Here is a 12,609-nt window from a genome sequence, read left to right as displayed (position 1 = left end):
GACTAAAATTACCTTAAAATTTCCAAAAATGAATAAATCTTCAACTTTGAAACTACTCACCTGCTTATTCCATTTTCTATTCAAAATAAATATACAAAGTATGATGTGTATGTGTGTGTGCACATGCTATATGTATCTACATGGATTTATGTGTAGGACTTTTCAGAATCCTCATTTCTAATTTACAATTGTAAAACTGAATTCTGAAGCTTAGACTAGACAGAAATCAGAGCTTCACGTTGAGGTGGTAAAGTTACACATACATCAATTCTGATAACTAAATTATTCAACCAATTACTTTTTTTTCTTTTTTAAATTGAGATACTATTGACATATAACACTGTGTAATTTTAAGGTGTACAATGTGTTGATTTGATGCATTTATATATTGCAATATGATTACCACCATAGTGTTACCTAATACTTTTAATGTGTCATATAATTATCACTTCTTTCTTTGTGATGAGAAGAATGAAGATCTAGTCTCTTGGTAAATTTGAAGTTCATAATACAGTATTGGTGACTATAATTACTATGCTCTACATTAGAACTTCAGGATTTATTTATCTACTAGTTTTAAGTTTGTATCCTTAAATAACATCTCCCCAATCCCCCAACCTTCAGCCCCTGGTAATCACTATTCTACTCTCTGTTTTTACAAGTTTATCTTTGTTAGAATCCACAAATAAGTAATATCATACAGCATTTAATCTTCCTCTGTCTGACTTAGCTCATTTAGCATAATAAATCAGGGTCCATCCATGTTGTTGTAAATGGCAGAATTTCATTTTTTTTCATGGCTGAATTATATATATATATTATAATATTAATTATAATATAAATATATATATATACATACATATATATTTTACATCTTATTTATTCATCCATTGATGGACACTTCAGTTTTTTCATATCTTGGTTATTCTGAGTAAAGTTGCAATAATGACAGAAGTGCTGATACCTCTTTGATACCTTATTTTGCTGGGAAAAGAATACTCTCTTCGACAAATGGTGTCTGGAAAACTGGATAACCACATGGAGAAAAATGAAATTGTACCTCTATCTTATACTCCTCATAAAAATTAACTCAAAATGGATTAAACACTTCAACATATGACCTGACTATAAAACGTCTGGAAGAAAACATGTAGGGAAAGCTCCTTAACATTGATCTTGGCAATGATTTTTTGGATTTGACACCAAAAACACAAGCAACAAAAGCAGAAATCAACAAGTGGGACTATATCAAACTAAAAAGCTTCTTCACAGCTAAAGAAACAATCAACAAAATGAAAAGGCTACCTACAGAATGGGAGAAAATTTTTGCAAACCATATACAGAGTAAAGGGTTAATGTCCAAAATATATAAGGAACTCATACAACTCAATACAAAATAATCCAACTAAAAAATGGGTAGAAGAACTAAGTAGACATTTTCCTAAGAAGACACCCAAGTGGCCAACAGGTACATGAAAAGATGCTCAACATTCAATCTGGAACAATTCTTGAGTGTACAAATCCTTCACCTCCTTGAACAAACTTATTACCAAGTATTTTATTCTTTTTAATGCAATTGTAAATGAGATCGTTTTCTTAATTTCTCTTTCTGATAGGTATTATTAGTGTATAGAAACACAACTGACCTTTGTATATTGATTTTGTTATCTTGCAACTTTACTGAAACTGTTTATTAGTTATAACAGTCTTTTGGTGAAGTCTATTATAAATATTATATCATATCATCTGCAAGCAGAGACAATTTAAATTATTATTTTCTGATTTGAATGCTTTTTATTTCTTTTTCTTGACTAATTGCTCTGACTAGGACTGCCAGTACTGTGTTAAATAATAGTGAGAACAGGCATTCTTGTCATGTTCCTGATCTTAGAGCAATAGCTTTCGGCTTTTCATCACTGATTGTGATGTTAGCTGTGGGCTTGTTATATAGGGCCTTTATTATGTTGAGATAAATTTCTTCTATATCCACTTTGTTAAGAGTTTTTTATTAGGAAAAGATGTTGAATTTGTCAAATGCTTTTTCTGCATCTATTAAGATAATCACAGGATTTTATCCTTTATTTTGTAATGTGGTGAATCACATTGATTAATTTGCAAGTGTTGACCCATCCTTGCATCCCAGAAGCAAAGCCCACTTCATCATGGTGTATGATCCTTTTAATGTACTGTTGAATTTGATTTACTAATATTTTATTGGGTAATTTTGCATTTATGTTCATCACATATATTGACCTGTAATTTAATTTTTTTGTATATCCTTGTCTGGCTTTGGTATCAGGTAATGATGGCCTTGTAAGATGAATTTCAAAGTGTTCTTTCCTCATCTATGTTTTGGAGAAGTTTGAGAGGGAATGGTATGACTTCTTATAATATCTGGTAGAATTCACCAGTGAAACCATCTGGTCCTATAACCAAAGATAGGAAATCTGAGAGGAATGAAATATTATGATAAAACATCATAGCCTAATTGAAGTTGGGGGACAAAGTCTTGGTTGCTGTGACAGTAAATTACTCTTAGTTTGAGTAAGAGCTTCTCACATACCACTATGTTCTATTTAAACATGACTAGGATTTCGGGTGATCCTATGACCAGAGCTACTCATCATCAACTGGGCATAATCATATCATTAAGCCATAAAGTCACAGCAGAAGTTGACTATATAATGAAAATGATACATTCAGGATTAGGCCAAACAGTTTGAATTTGACTTCCTATCTTCTAACTGTATTTTTTTTTCTTTTCTGTCATTATCCAAGATAATTTTCTTTCTCATGAGTAGTCCTAAATGGTTTCTTTACAAATCTATCATGGTAGTTTTGATATTAATTTGGGGGATGGAAATAGCAATAATAATAAATGTATGTAGGGCATTCCAGTGACTTCTGGAGAGACATGTTCTCCTGATCTGAAAGGCAACAGGAAAAGGAGAGAGAGGGCACAGCCTCTGAATGTTTTTATGCTTTTGCAGAAATGCGGTTACCATAGAAATTCAATGCAGAGTCATGTTAAGGGGTTAAAATATACAAGCAACCCATCTTAAACATACTACATAAGGAAAAATCTGAATTTTGTTATATCTAGTGTAACACATTTAAATTAACATTACTATCAAACACTCAGTAATTTGGCATTGTAAATCTCTTAAAAACAAAATTATCATCAACTTCAAATAAATAAGTCTCTCACAGCTTAAAAACAAACAAACAAACAAAAAATGGGGCCTCACGTTAAGATTCAATGTGACTTTTTTCAATTTTGAAAAACTTATGAGTTTAATAGGAGTTAAGAAGAGGAAGGACAGGGGAGAGCTTGCTAAAGGATTTCTTCCTGGGGTGATGCAAATATTCCAAAATGAGATAGTGGCGATGCTTGCAGAACTCTGTGAATATACCAAACAATGAACACTTAAGCACTAATGCTAAACATTGCACACTTTAAAGTGGTAAAGTGTATGGTAAGTAAACTATATTTCCATAAAGCTGTTATTTTGAGAAAAAACAACTTATGATAGACAGTCTCTTCCTGGGTGCTGGCATTGTATATAAAGATCGTATATTACCTAGTTCCTGAAATGTGACCACTTTTCTCTCTAATCAAACTCAGGAGTATATTTTTTCTCTTTGAGTAAAATTAAAACAAAATTTTAAAAAGTAAATGATTCAAAACACAATTTAATTTATACCAGAACATGAATTTTATTAATTTGTAATTAATTTTAAAAACTGATTAAGACTGTAACTCTTAAATTTTTACCTATATTTACTTATTCTGTTTCCTTATCCATAAAATGGGGGCATTTATCATATAATTAAAAAAATGTAAAGCAATTAGAACTTTTCCTAGTGCCTAGAAGGTGCTTTGTAAATATTTATTATTATTAATAAGTAATGCACAGGCCATATTCACTTCTCCAATAGAATATTTTTATACTTTACCAAATAATTTCTTATTTTCCAGTAAGTATTATTTTTTCCTCAATTTTTTTCACAAGCTGTCCACTCGAGAACACAAGAATTTTAAACACCAATCTTCAGCTCAATTAGTTTATAAAGTAGGTGTGAAGTCACAAAACTTCAAGATATTGTTTATTTTTTTCAGAAGTCACAGGTCTTTTCAAGAATTAGGAGGTTCCCATCACATATGAAAACAAAGTAACATTGTTAAAAGAATACCATTCAACTGGCATAAACATTGAAACATTCTTCAGTTTTATAATTTAGTGAATTCTAAGCTCCTATTTACCATTTCCACACCTAAAATCTTGATATTAATCCAATTCCTCATGCTCAGTTCAGTAATGATTATGCATTCTCATTATGAAATTTGGAACTTACCCAGTTGTACCTGTGAGTGGCTGGATGCAGCAACCCCAGCCAGACAGAGGGGTGATTACCAAGGTCTCAGTCCCTTTAGAAATTTAAGTTTGGGCCACAACAGGGCCAGATTCATGGGCATTTGACCTGGGCAGTCCCACAGGTCAAATGAAGGGCCCCATACTTAAAAGAACCTCATGCTTGGTCTATTGCTCTGCTGTCACTGTTTTGAAATTCTTAGTAATTTTTGAACAAGGAGGCCTACATTTCATTTTGCACTGAACACAGAAAATTATATAGCTAATCCTGGGTCATAAAGCCAGGTAAGCTACCAAATCCTGTGGTAATAATTAAGGGTAGGAGGAAATTAGTATAGGTGTTTGAGGAGGGAGAGGATGAGTATTAATGGTACCCTGAACCTACCTGCAGCAATGGTGTCTGTACCTCTTCTCACTAACTTCTCATAAGTTTCTCCTCAGAAACACGGACAAGAACTACGGAGGAGGGACTTCCCTGGTGGCACAGTGGTTAAGAATCTGCCAGCCAATGCAGGGTAAACGGGTTTGAGCCCTGGTCCGGAAAGATCCCACGTGCCGCGGAGCAACTAAGCCCGTGTGCCACAACTACTGAGCCTGCACTCTAGAGCCCGTGAGCGACAGCTACTGAGCCCTCATGCCTCAACTACTGAAGTCCGTGTGCCTAGAGTCTGTGCTCCACAACAAGAGAAGCCACTGCAATGAGAAGCCCGCTCATCACAATGAAGAGCAGCCCCCACTCGCCGCATCTAGAGAAAGCCTGCACACAGCAACAAAGACTGGACACGGCCAAAAATTAAAAAAAAATTAATTAAAAAAGTGATTCTGGTTCAAAAGAAAAATGCATATACAAAGCTTAAAAAGAAAATGATGAAGGAGCTGTTTTCCAAACCTCATGCACAGAGAAGAGAATCTGTATGAAGCAAGGGATGGATGGGAGGTGTCTTGCTTACATCTCTATTCAAGGAAGACTTCTGCAGGAAGGATAGCTGGTTGACAGCCTCCAGCTGCCCCAAGATTGGCCAATGTGTTCTTGCCAGACTGCTTTCCCAGTGACTAAGCACTATGACGTACTAGAATCACTATATTCCTGCCCACCCCTAGATTCCTAGAATCCCTGTAATGGTAGACTTTGCTTAGGGAGTCTGATTACCTAGTCAGTTAGCTAGCATCCTCTCTCTCTCTCTTTCAAATATATATATAATCGCTATTGGGATCATGGGTAAATTTTTATTTCTTTCACCCTGCTTTGCTTATGTGTATATTATTTTTTTCTGCAAATACATGTGCTACTTCAAGGACTTATAATATTGTTGGAAATCATCAAGAATAACACATTTTGTGATCTGTTTGAAAGGAATAAATGATTTCACCCACCTACATTTACTGACTACTCATGAAATGTAAAGCTTCACCTTACTTTACCGTATCATCAGAAAAATGATTCCAGTTTTGGTACAAAAGGATACTTCCAAGTATCCTTTCTGCAAGGTTGTAGAAAAGCAGCCTCATGTATATTACATGATAGCTTTTACATGAATTACTGCTGCTGCAAATCAATGGGCAATGTATGTGGACAAATACTCAATGTTTTAATGTTTTTTTAAGTATAGGTTGCACTTTTGCATTTCATGGTGCCTTTTAGAATTAACTATATCTTTTTTATTTTTTCTTTAATGTCACAAACTATGTTTTGAAATATTCAAACACATGAGAAAAAGGCTTATTGAAGTAAATATTCTGCAATTAGTATTTCTCATGCCACTTATACCATGATTACATGAAATGTAAAATCACTGCTTTTGAGTATTAGGAAAAAAATAGAAGGAATCATAATTATAGGCAAGTTTTATTAGGAAATGTTTAGGTTAACTCTGAAATTCAAGTATAAATAAGATTTTTTTAAATCTCAGTTTATAGTTATCACAAGTATGTGTGATAAGTTAAGTTTTGCTAACCAGTAAATTGGGGTGGTCCTTGAATCTTCCTTTGGCAGTTCCTCCCCTTCATTTCAGATCAATCAGAAAGTCTTACAGACTCTACGTCCTAAACCTATCTTGAAGCCCTCTCCTCCACCCTATTTCTGCTGGCATTGGGCTCATGCTCATTTTTTCTTCATTTGAGTGCTCACATTCTGGCCTCCCTTCTGACTCTCCACATTGTTGCCAGTGTGATTGTTCTGAAATGGAAATATGGTCATTCCTCTGCAATTCACATCTGTCATTGAGTTCCCAGAGCCTAGCTTGAAGTCAAATAATTGTTGGCAATATATTTGAGAACTTTTTTGATCTTACTCCTGCTTGCTTCTCAGACTCATCCCTGTCTGCCTACAAGACCTCTCTGCTCTGGCTCTGAATTCCCTGTCATCATTCAAAAGTTCCATGAGTTTTCACAGCCCTGCAAGTTGCATCTTCCGTTGCCACTGCCTGGAATATATTCCCCTCAGCCCAATCCTGAAAAATATAACTCATTTCTCTTTTTTCACCTATATTTTTTCTTAAGTTCATGATTAACATTGCCATTTTAAAAAACCTCAATGCAAAGAATTTAATTTGCACACCATAAAATAATTTAATATTTCTGTATAAAATATTCTTTTATTTCCCATTTCAGAATAACTAAACCATAATATCACATGACAGTTTTTCTCAGCTATTTCACTGATTTTCCCCCAGCAGATAAACAACTTACCTTGAGTTAAACACTTTCTCCTCTGCCCTTTGCTGCATGCCGAATAAAGCTCTAATAAACATCTTCAGGTATTGCATGTGGCAAACATTCTAACATGTCCAGGAAATTCTTAAAGCCAGAGACTCTCTTTGCTCGTTTCCATTCCCTAAATGTCTTGGATACTTGCTACATGGCAAGTACTCATGTAATATTTGTTTAGAGAATGAAAGATAGCAAATAATTGAGAATAAAACTTGATTTTTTAGTGTTATTTTGAAATTTTTTATCAAAATGACAGAACATAGCTATTCAGTTATACATTTATCCTTGGTCATGTTCTTGCTTAAATAGTGTAACTATTAACATACAGTTCACTCCAACAGCATTTTTATTTTCCTACGTATTAGGTATTTTGTTGTTTGCTTGGGAAACTCAGATAAATACAACGCTGACTCTCTATTCAATGTTTTCTTATTATAAGTGAGTGATGAAATAATAGTTGGTACTATTCACTGTACTCTGTGCCACCTACTATTTAATCACCTAATAAGATACTTCGAGGTGAAATTTAATCATCAGCAGTCTTATTTTGTGTACGTGTGTAAAATAATTTAAATGCATTCAAAATATGCATTGTGTTGTGGCAATGTAGGTAAATTTATGTATAAAAATCATTGGATATAATGGTTATTCAATTAATATTTTGGATTGATTGAATATATCACTAACATGAATGAGTAATTCATATTACTATAATCCTTTCATTTCAGTTGAGCTCTCTATATTTTTTTCTTTTCTGAAGAGAATGGCACTTCAGTATAATCACAAAAAGAGTGAATAGATGGGATTGCATAGTCTCAATCAACCTACTTTTTACATGCAAAAAATTTAAAAACACATAATTATAAATTTCCTATATTTCACAGTAAACATTATTGTTCAAATCTTAGAGTTACAACAATATAAAATGTTAGTAAAATCAATGTTTTGTTGAAATTATAGTAATTCATGTAAGATTTTTTAGAAACTGACACTAGTGAAAACTCTGAAGTAGTGTAGTTTTTTGGCATTTATTTTTCAAACTTCCAATTGGAAGCTCAATCACAAAGGACCATCCACAGAGCCACACACTATCTACCCTGATTGCATCTCATGATCCTTACTTCCCTGCCTCCACTAAAACACTGAGTTCTTAGTAGTAATTTTTCAGGGTTTTGATCTCTGATCTGTGCCTTATAATTTGATGAAAGTAATTTTTGAAAGGTTAATATGTCAAGACACTTTTTGCAAATGTTCTAAACAGGTTCTCTTGTATTACTATGATTATTAGTTTCATAATGTTGCCATAACAAATTGCCACAAATTCAGAGACTTAACACAGGCATTATCTCACAGTGCCTTCACAGTCTGAAGTCTAGCTTCCTTGGGTCTCAGAAGGCTAAAATCAAGGTGTCTACATGGCTGTGTTCCTTTCTTGATGCTTTAAGGCAGAATCCACATCCTGGCTTGTGTGAGTGATTGGCAGGATTCACTTCCTTGTGGTTGTAGGGCTAAGGTCCCTGTTTTCTTGCTGGTATTGCCGGTTGGCTAGACATCAGGGATCTTTCTCAGCTTCTAGAGGCTGCTAGCCTTCCTTGGCTCCTGGCCCCATTCCTCCATCTTCAAACCAACAAGAGTGGGTCAAGTCCCTTTCATGCCTCAAGTCACTCAAGCTTCATCTCTTTGACTGATGATTCTGTCTTCCTCTTTAGCTTTTAAGGGCTCATATGATTACATTAGGTCCACTCAGGTAATCCAGGATAACCTTCCTAATAGAAAGCAACTGATTAGTAACCTTAATTCCATGTGAAAGACTCTTCTCAGCAGTATCTGTATCAGTGCTTTACTGAACAGCTAGGAAACAAAAAATCTTGGGGAGATATTTTTACAGTTCTGTCAACCACTTCATGTAATGATTTTTTTTTTCCTTCTGGAAAGCATATTGAATAAGTTAACTAAGTAAATATTGAGCATTTTTTTAGCACTTTATCCTATGATGGTTTTCTTTTTCAAAGAAAGAGTACAAACAAGGGAGAAAAACATAAAAGAACATTCTTCATTCTAAGTCTCTCTCTCTCTCTCTCATTCTCTCTCATCCTCCTCTTCTCTCTTAGTTGTTTTGTTGCTGTTATAAGTTTTTCTTAAACATGCAGCTTCTGACCAATGCCATTGAAGGCCCAGGTACATTCTATCTTCCTGCTTCGCCATTTTTAGCATGTGGATTCCATTCTCCCATTCATAGTATGGTTGATAATCTTCTAACAACCTGCCATTATTCCAAGCATAAAGAAGAAGAAAGGGTGGAAAAAACATAAAGTGCCTAAGGGCAAAAGCATAACTGCCTGCCTATGGAGCCTCACCATTCTTCAAAACATTCCCAAAAGCTCAACTCAGTGACTTGTTTCCATCTAATTGTTGGAACCATGCTACATTGCTTTCCTTAGATGAAAGAAGACTAGGAAAACAGTGGGGCTGAATAGACTGGGTTGATGAACACCATTGTATCTGACACACTATCATCAGACAGAAGATAGCATGGTTTATATTTGAATATTTCTTGTCTAACATTGAACAGAGAAAATAAGGAAATTTGTGCTCATCTGACTGAACTGTGCCTTGGTGTCCTGAAATTAATTTTATGTGGATTGAAGAAATCAATAATCACTAAATTTCAGAATGGAATTTCAATTTTCATTTAGTAAATCCTAAACCATATGTAATATTTGTTTAAATTGTTAATCTTTCTCAAAAACTATTGAAGTTTTTAATGTTAACTTTATGGGATTAAGCCAAAGATATCAAGAGTGTTAGAAATTCCATGCCCTATATATTGTGAAGTGTGGAATGGTATGAATATATGATCTTTTGTCTTATCACAAATTATAATAAATAAGCTTTTAACTTGACTATCTGTTAAGTTCTGTAGCTTTTCTAAAATTAGGATTAAGTTAAATTTGAGCTAATATATTCTAATCCATGTAAAATTTACATATCTGGCTTTGTGACTTTTTGTGACTATCCTTCAAATCAGCATTTCTATAGCAGAGCCTATCTACCAGAAACAACAAAATTTAAGGCATGTTATTTTGTACTTTCAGTGATCTTAGTCCTTGCACTTAAAAAAACTCCATATCAATATACGTTAATGGGAAGACTTTGTAATGTAACAAAATAATCAACAATGTTTTTTTACTTCACTGTTCTCTTGTCTGGGTGGCATAGTGTAGATGATGGGTAATAAAAAAAAAATGAGATTCAAAGCAATTATTTTCCAAACTGCTGGCATTGAAAAAATTGTAGTCATTTGGAAACATTTAGGGCTCTGAGCCAAATGAACTTACTATTATATAAAATGCAAGAGTCAAAATACATAACAGTAATCCCTGAATGTCAAGGGCAAATCACTTAGCTATAATAATTTTAAGTCCTTGAGCATTTATTATAAAGCATACTGACAATGTGAATATACACCTGGCTATATATCTCCCAATAACACATTGATTTTCAGCTATTTCAATAATGGAATAGATCTCAGCATAGGACTGTTCTATGATAGAAGCAATCATTCTAAGTAAGGTATGTATTTAAGGTTATGTCAAGTTGTGAGAAACTTACTAAGTACTTCTGTTTAAAAAGTTCCCTGTTTAATATGTTAAAACTTTGTTTACAATATTCCAAGGGTATTTTATTCCAAAGGTCTGTCATCATAAAATATTTTCAGTGTAACATTTACTATTATGTGACAATTCAAGCAGGTAATAAATACATACTTAAGAATTTACAGTTTGTCAGAGTCAGATGTGAAGTTGTCTTTCTTAGAAAGTGACATCTAAGAGAAGACTAATGTTCCAAATAATACAATAGTACTGCTATATACAGAAAAAAACACGTTCTTAAAACAACACAAAACAAAACAGAATTGGTAGGATGCTAGAAGAGCAGACACTTGAAGAAGGATGATTGCAGGCTGGCAATGCCATGTGAAACAACACTGCACTGAAGAAACTGGAGGAGTCTGCATGCCCTGAAGGACTCTTTCATGAACCCCATTGGCCTCTCACAGCAAAGGGTCTGAAAAATCTACTAAGAAGTGCCTATGGTGATACAGACTGGAGAGGGGAACACAGTCATGTGGGTGGGACAAGTATATGCATCCTGATGCTTCCTCCTTATTTCCACCACAAGACAAAAGCTTTAATCAGAAAGAACAGTGACACTACTGGCCTTAGGGTATATTAAGGCCAGTTTTAACGAGCTTATATGATAGGTGAAACAATCATTTGAGGGTACAACCTGATTAATTAAAGGTATATTCATTAAAAATATAACAATGTATATTTTAAATTAGCAGGAAATTACTACAAACCTTATAAGAGATGTATAAGTAATAAGTCAATAGTGGAGGTAAAATGATATACTATATAATGTTTATTTAATGCAAAAGAAGGCAAAGCAAGAGTATATAATAAATTAAATAAATACAAAACAGCTAGCAATTTAGTAAAGTTTTTATCCAATGATATCCATAATCACGTTACTTATGAATGGCTTAAATATAACTTTCTTAAGAATGCAATTGTCAGATTGGATCAGACAGCAAGATCCAATTCTACTGTGTCTATTAGAAATGCAGTTAATATATACTGATAAAGATAAGTTAAAAGTAAAAAGATGGAGAAAGATATGCCATGAAAATATCCCCCAAAACCTTGAATAGCTATGTTAATATCAGAAAAAGCCATCTTCGGAACAAGGAATACTATCCAGAATAAAATGGGACAGTATATCATCATTAAGGGTCAATTCTCCAATAAGACATAATGACCATAAATATATATATATATTACTGATAACAGAGCATCAAAATAAATGAGACAAAAATGGAAGTTAGTAAAACAAGTTGGCAGTTCTAAAATTATAATTGAGACATCAAAAATCCTTTCCCAGTAACTGATAGAACAAATAGGCAGAAAGACAGTAAGAGTATAGAAGATTTGAACACTATCAACCAAATAGTCCTAATTGACATTTATAGAACAATTCACCCAACAGTAGAATACACATTATTTTCAAAGACATATGAATATTCAACAAGATAGACCATATAATAAGCCAATAAAAATATCTCAAACAATTTAAAAGAGTAGAAATCATAGCTACATTTTAATAGCATAATAGAATTTAGCTATAAATCAAACAGGAATAAATCTAAAAAATTCTCAAATCTTTAGATATTAAACATCCCATTTCTAAATAACCCAGGGTTAAAGGGGAAGTCTAAAACCAATGAAAAAATAGTCTGTATGAAATACAGATAAAAATACAACACATCAAAATATGAGGGATACAGCTATAGCAGTGCTTTCAGGGTCATTTATAGTATTGAATACTTATATTAGGAAAGAAGAAATGACTCAGATCAATAATTTAATTTTTCATCTTAAGAAATTTTTTGTGTGTGTGTGTGTGTTACGCGGGCCTCTCACTGTTGTGGCCTCTCGCGTTGCGGAGCACAGGCTCTGGACGCGCA

At 33.7% G+C, this 12,609-nt stretch overlaps 1 protein-coding gene and 1 pseudogene across 1 annotated transcript in view; one reads left to right on the top strand and one right to left on the bottom strand.

Annotated features, from left to right (window-relative positions):
- Positions 1–9,985, top strand: part of LOC149743886 (uncharacterized) — a 151,347-nt gene extending 141,362 nt beyond the window's left edge. Inside the window, exon 6 of the mRNA XM_089906089.1 lies at positions 4,815–9,985. The gene's annotated coding sequence lies outside the window, so the exon portion shown is untranslated. The remainder of the gene's footprint in view (positions 1–4,814) is intronic.
- LOC149743885 (T-box transcription factor T pseudogene) overlaps positions 1–12,609 on the bottom strand; it is a 70,665-nt pseudogene that overhangs the window by 23,349 nt on the left and 34,707 nt on the right.

Source organism: Delphinapterus leucas, unplaced genomic scaffold, assembly GCF_059928025.1.
Source record: "Delphinapterus leucas isolate spDelLeu-1000000601 "Yukka" unplaced genomic scaffold, BTC_Dleu_Yukka2 spDelLeu_asBTCV2_sq61, whole genome shotgun sequence".
Lineage (NCBI taxonomy): Eukaryota > Metazoa > Chordata > Mammalia > Artiodactyla > Monodontidae > Delphinapterus > Delphinapterus leucas.
The sequence above is the reverse complement of the archived record's forward strand: the minus strand, read 5'-3'. Positions and strand labels throughout refer to the sequence as shown.